Genomic DNA, 6,546 nt, shown 5'->3' on the forward strand with positions numbered 1-6,546 from the left:
GGCTTTTCTGCTACGTTATCCTGCTCTGCGTCGGCCTCGTCCACTTGCTGCACGACTTCCCGTGGATCCTGCTCCACTGCTGCTGAATGTAAGCCCCTGATCTCCTCCAGCGCGACAGGCTAAAACTCGGGCACAGCTTGTGCAGTTGTGAGAGTGGCTGCCTCGGCAGCGACCAGGGACTGAAAACTGCTTCCCGGCGCGATTTCACACAGGTGCAGTATGAGGAGGCGCCAAGCACGGTTAATTGTTGCACTGGTTATATCTGCCCAAGAAGACAGCAGGAAGGTGATGGCATCCTTGAGGTTGAATGACTGCCAGAAAACCATAACAGTCTTACAAGGAGTTGAAGCTGGTGGTGCGGGTGCTGTGCGTGGAGCGGGTGAAGTGGGTGGAGTGGGTGGCGAGTCCAAACCATCCTCGGCGTCCATGACATCACTCCCAACAGTGTCCCAGTCAAGAATTACCTTCAGTTCCTCAGAGTTGTCGGTATTGTTGCGGAGGTGATCATAGAGGCATTGGTGATATTGCTGCTTCACCGTTGCAATCAACTCCTGGTCTGGCGGTTGGATGAGAGAGGTCGTTCTGGGTGGCAAAAAAATGATCTTGCATTCCTTGCTGAGGTCTGCTTGCCAGGTTGGATGACTTGGGGCATTGTCGAGGGCGAGGAGCACCTTGAAGGGGATGCCAAGTTCCTGGGATTTAGCCTCGGCATCAGGGATGAAGTGCCACAGCAGCCACTCCGACATGATGCTGCTTGTCATTCAGCTGTTGGAGTTGCTGTACCAGTACACCCCGCTATCATCCATGCAGTGAAGGTTCTTGTAACATCTGGGTTGTGCTGCAGCATGAGCCACAACAGGCCGCATCATGTGTGAGCCTGATAAGTTCAGGCAAACATGACCGTTATGTCGCTCTTGTCCATTTTCCTCCCCTGGGCCTGGTGATGATGCTTAGTTATATAAGTAGACTTTGGCATAGCCTTGTATTATAAGGCCATTTCATCAGTATTGTAAATTTGGTCCCTGCTGTAGCCACCCTCATCGATTATCCCCTTTAGGATGGCTGGATGGTCCCTGGCTGCCATTTCATCTGCTGATGCATGCTCGCCAGTGACGCGAATGTTACGTAGCTCCTTCCTCTTCAGGAACCGTCCTAGCCATCCCATGAATGCTTTGAATGGTTTCTTGACACTGAGCTTCAAAGCTGCAGCTTTGTAGAAAATCTTGGCCTGGTCGCTGACTTAGGTCCCGTTCAGTGGAACTCCTTCCTTCTCTTTCCTCAAGATGTATGTTGCCAGATACCGCCTATGGAGAATTATTGCCCGGTTGGTCAGCCTGCTTCTCCCATCAAGTGCCGCCATCCCTTATGTCTTAACAGTTTTCTTTATGGCCTCCCTGTTCGCCCATATTGTTCATACTGTCACTTCCGCCAAGCCGAGTTCCTTCCCAGTGGTGGTGTTACCCTTCCCACTCTCCTTCTTCTTAATGACTTCCATCTTCATGGCATGGGTTATGCACTTCATCTTTCTCAAGGACGGGGCAGCCATCCTGGCTTACAAAACAATAGCCCCGGAGTAGATGAGAATGTTGCCGGAACAGAGAGTGTACCCTCTGTGCACGCGTTTCCTCTGCTGGGCCTTTATCACCACCCCCCAAGTGGCGCATTTGGGCATCACGTGACGAGTGTGCATCATTGACTTCACAAGGTGGGCATAGCCTAGGCAACCGTTATCATTTCTTGGGGTGGCGATGTCTCGTGCTCGGGGTAACCCCGGATTTGGGCCACTCTTCGCTGCCGTCTCGCCTACAATGAGTTCAGTTCGCGTACTGTTAAAAAATACACTAAAATTTGACAAAAAAAAATAGGTCTTGCATACAATGAAGATCGTGTACTCTGAACTCGTGTACTGCGGGGAGCGACTTATATAAGTAATCCCTCCACTATCCAACGTCATAGAGCCAAGGGCACATTCAGAAAGTTGTCCTGTCCGGATAGTGGGCACCAGCCTCCTGGACTGGTACTTATAGACCCTAACCCAGCCTAACATTGAAAGCCACCTAAATAACTCCCTACCGGACATGCATATTTAAACCTATTTAAGACCCTATTCACACCAATAATGGACATAAAGCATGAAATAAATGAAAAGGAACCAAAGGATGAGGAATTTGAAGTGACTGTACCTCAGCCAGGGTACTTACATCACGTTTGTGGCTGCCTTTCTAGGGTTTTGGCAGTGGTGAAAATGCTCTTGAAGCACGTACAGTAATCCAGTGTTGTGCTGCACTTAATTCTTTGCACTGTGAATTATAATTGTTTAACACTGCACATTGTTCTTAACTGCACCACTGCAGTTCTAACCGCCAGATAAACTGCCACTTTTGCACTCCACAGTTGATCCTTTGCACTCTAAGTTCAAATTTCTTAACACTGCACAACACTGTAAATTTCCCTGTGGTCTAGAGGCGAGGTATTGCAGTATATTCACTGTTTATTCACAAAAAACGAGCGCGTGTGGCTTCCAGTGCGATAAGGATCTATTCACAATCGAAGTTTGGGAGTAACTGTTGATGTCGGAGAAACAGAGTTGCCAGATCGCAAAGGCCACATTACCAATCTCTTCAACTTTCATGACCAAATTTAACTTTTCATTACCAAATTCATAAAGCTAGCATTCATTCTTCACTAATTATATATACAAGTGGAAATACATGTAATCACTCTCCTTATAATTAACACTATGTTGATTATTTTCACGCTATGTAGGGTAGCAGATTTATCAGAGAGAGCAAACAATCCACCATCTCCATCCTGTGTATCCTCATACATGTGAAAAATCTTTTTGATAATGCATTATTCTGATTCATTAGCAAACGAATTTTCTATCTATCTATCTATCTATCTATTGCCAGACGCCTCAATCCTGTTTGGGGTGGCCACAAACAAATCGCCTCCAAGTCTCCCTGTCCCCCGCCATTTCACTGCCCTGCTCCCAACTCACACCCCCCTCTCTCATATACCTCTCCACCCCATCCCTCCATCTCATCCTTGGCCTCCCCCTCCCTCTTCCCCCCTCCACCTCACTCACATACAGTAATCCCGCATTTTTTGCGGATTTTTTGTCTACGGTTTTGCCCTCTCGCGGATTTTCTTTGCATTAATAAGTTCAACTAAAATATCCTTGAATATACAGAAAAAAAAAAAAAAATTGAAATTCCCGCAACTTCCAATTGTAGCGCGGTAAACTCACGCCACCCTCTGTCCCTTTCCCGCGGCCCCTCTGCCAGTGTTACCATATCTAGCATAATTTTATTCTTTTAGCATAATTTTGATAAAATTTTCGAGTCTGGAATATTTTTTAGCATATTAGAAGTTTTAGCATCATTCTAGTATAATTTAGAATGGAATGGAATATTTTTGGAATAATTTTATAAAAGCTACAAATCAGAGAGAGAGAGAGAGAGAGAGAGAGAGAGACGAATAAGGTAAGATGTAAGGTTTGAATAGTTGGTTACTTTCAGTTTGGGCTTGGTTGGGTTGGATTAGGTTGGGTTGGATTAGGTTAGGTTAGGTTTTAGGTTAGGTTAGGTTTTCGGTTAGGTTAGGTTTTAGGTTAGGTTAGGTTCGGTTTGGTTCGGTTAAGATAAGTTTGAGCTTTGTATTTTACCCATGAAACCTAGGTTTTTCCGATGGATTTTGGTATGATTCATTCGATTTTCAGCTTCATTTCAGTCGGAAATGACCATTTTCTGTGTTTCCCCCCCTCCCTATAACCCCCGATTCCCCAAAGCTCCCCCATTGTTGCAGGGGGATGGGGGGGGTCATATCTCAAAATCTGGTTATTTCCGACGGAAATGATGCTCAAAATCGAATGAATCACATCAAAATCCATCAGAAAAACGTAAGTTTCGTGGGAAAAAGCAGTATGGGCAGAAAACCGATATTTACCCTCTTACTGTATGTAGGTTCATTTTAATATTTTCATAGTAAACAGTACATAATTAATATGTAGCATGAATATGTATAGAATTTTATTATTTAGCTTCAAGTTAGCATAATTCATTTTTTACTTGGAACAAATTTGCTCAATCTAGCATAATTTTTTCACTGCCCTAGCATAATTTCGTTGTTTGGATATGGCAACACTGCTCTCTGCCCCACATTCTTCAGTCAACGCCTGACTGCCACACGTGTTTGGTGTTCTTGTAACTGCACTATGATTCGAGCCTCTTGCCTCCCACTTGCTTTCCACACGGCCCCAGGACGTAAGCCAGCCTCACCAAAGGCTAATAATACAATTAGTAAACACTCCAAAGTGACAAAACGATCAAGAAAAGTTATGACAGCAGAGAAAATTGTGTTACTGGACAAGCTAAGAAGCCACCGTGCGAGTGTTTGCTATCACCAGTTAATGCATCTTTTCATTTTGTACTGTTTTGTGAATAAATGTGTAGATAATTGTGTATTACAGTACGGTGTTTACGTTTTTCCTTCATAATGGAGTATGTGCTTTCAATCTTGTAAGAAGGTATTTCAGGATGAGTATGGAGGTTTCAGGACAATTCGCAGTCACAACAAACACAAGATAATTCGCCTTCATTAATGAAGATAGCTATGGGTGACGCTAGAATATAATTCAAAGGCGACTACAGCGAGGAAGAAACAAGTTAATTATTGACTAAAGGTGCAACTAATAAATAATATCCAGAACCTACGCTACTGAACATAGACTTTGCTGGATCCCGGATCCCCCTGAAATATAGTTATTAAAGTATTGATTAATTAATAATAAGTATATTTATAAAAGTATTGATTAGTATATTTATAAAATGGCGGGGAATCGTCCAGGGTGCAAATTGTTCTGAAGGGGAATCGTCCATGTTTTGACGGGGAATTGTCTGACGGCGAATTGTCTCGCAATCAGTATGGACATGGACTGTGTGATGGGCAGCATGGTGGACACAATTGCAAGATTCAATTGTTATCGAGTATTCGCGGATTTAAATTTTCGCGGGGGTTACAAGAACGTAACTACCGCGAAACATGCGGGATTACTGTACACTCTCTTCGTCAGTCTTTCACCCTCCATCCTCTCCACATGGCCAAACCACCTCAGTGTGTTCCTCATAACGCTTCCTATCACATCCACATCCACACCACAACGCTCCTTTATATCCTCATTCGTCAGCCTGTCTCTCCACGTGACTCCACAAGCTCCTCTTAAATAACTCATTTCCACTGCTCTCACTCTTGACTTGTGTCCTTCCAACAATGTCCAAGCTTCACTTCCGTACGTTAGAGTTGGTATCACAATACTCTCATGTAGTAACTTTTTCACTTCCATGCTCACTTCCCTGTTTCTTATCACTGCTTTCAAAGAACCAGCAACCTTTCTTCCCTGCTGTACCCTTTCAAGCACTTCACCCTCCAAACCTCCATCCTTACTCATCACACTACCCAAATACTTAAACTTACATTTTCCAATTCCTCACCATCCAACCTCGCTGTACATTCACTGACTTCACCTCTCTCAAAGACCATCACTTTACTCTTCCCTACATTCACCTTTAGGTTCCATTTCTTACACACTCTCTCAGACTCATCCACCAAGCCTTGCAGCTCCCCTTCGTCTTCACTCAACAACACAGTATCATCTGCAAACAACAGTACAGGGAGTTTCCAAACACTATCCTCTCTCACCAGGGCCACTCCAACATCCACTACCCTACCTTGTACCTCATTTATTACCCCATCCATGTACAGATTGAACAACCATGGAGACATGACACATCCCTGTTTCAAACCAACTTTCAAAGAGAAAAATTCACTTAGTTCACAATCCACACACACTGCAGCCTTCGCACCATCGTACATACTCTTCACAGCATTCAACAACTTCCCATCTACTCCATATATTCTTAACACTTTCCACAATCCTTGTCTATCCACCCTGTCATATGCTTTCTCCAAATCCATGAAAGCCGCATACAACTTCTTTCCCTTCTCTAGAAACTTTTCCACTAAAGATCTAAGAATGAATATCTGATCTACACAACCTCTTCCCTTCCTAAAGCCTCCCTGTTCTTCTCCAACTAATTTCTCTGTTCTTTCTCTAACTCTGTCTATAAGTATCCTACCATACACTTTTCCTATTATACTAAGAAGACAAATGCCCCTATGATTACCACACACTTCTTTTTCCCCTTTTCCTTTGTACAAGGGAATAATTATACCTGACTTCCAATCCTCCGGGACTCTACCTTCCTCCCAGGCCAATCTGCACATCTTCCATATCCATTCTACTACTATCTCTCCCCCATGCTTCAGCATTTCACCACACACTCCATCAATTCCTGGGGCTTTCCCCGATTTAACTTTCTTCATTGCTTCCACAACTTCTATCCTACTGATTTCTTCCTGTCTTCTCACCTCCCTCCTTCTCCCAGCCATTCCCCAGCCACTTATACTCGCATTACTTCCATCCTCTACGTTCAACAATTCCTTAAAGTGTTCTCTCCATCTGCTCACTTTTTCTCCCTTCTCCAC

The sequence above is a fragment of the Coenobita brevimanus genome, chromosome 27 (assembly GCF_032717465.1).
Source record: "Coenobita brevimanus isolate Jiangsu-jjx chromosome 27, ASM3271746v2, whole genome shotgun sequence".
In the NCBI taxonomy this organism is placed as follows: domain Eukaryota; kingdom Metazoa; phylum Arthropoda; class Malacostraca; order Decapoda; family Coenobitidae; genus Coenobita; species Coenobita brevimanus.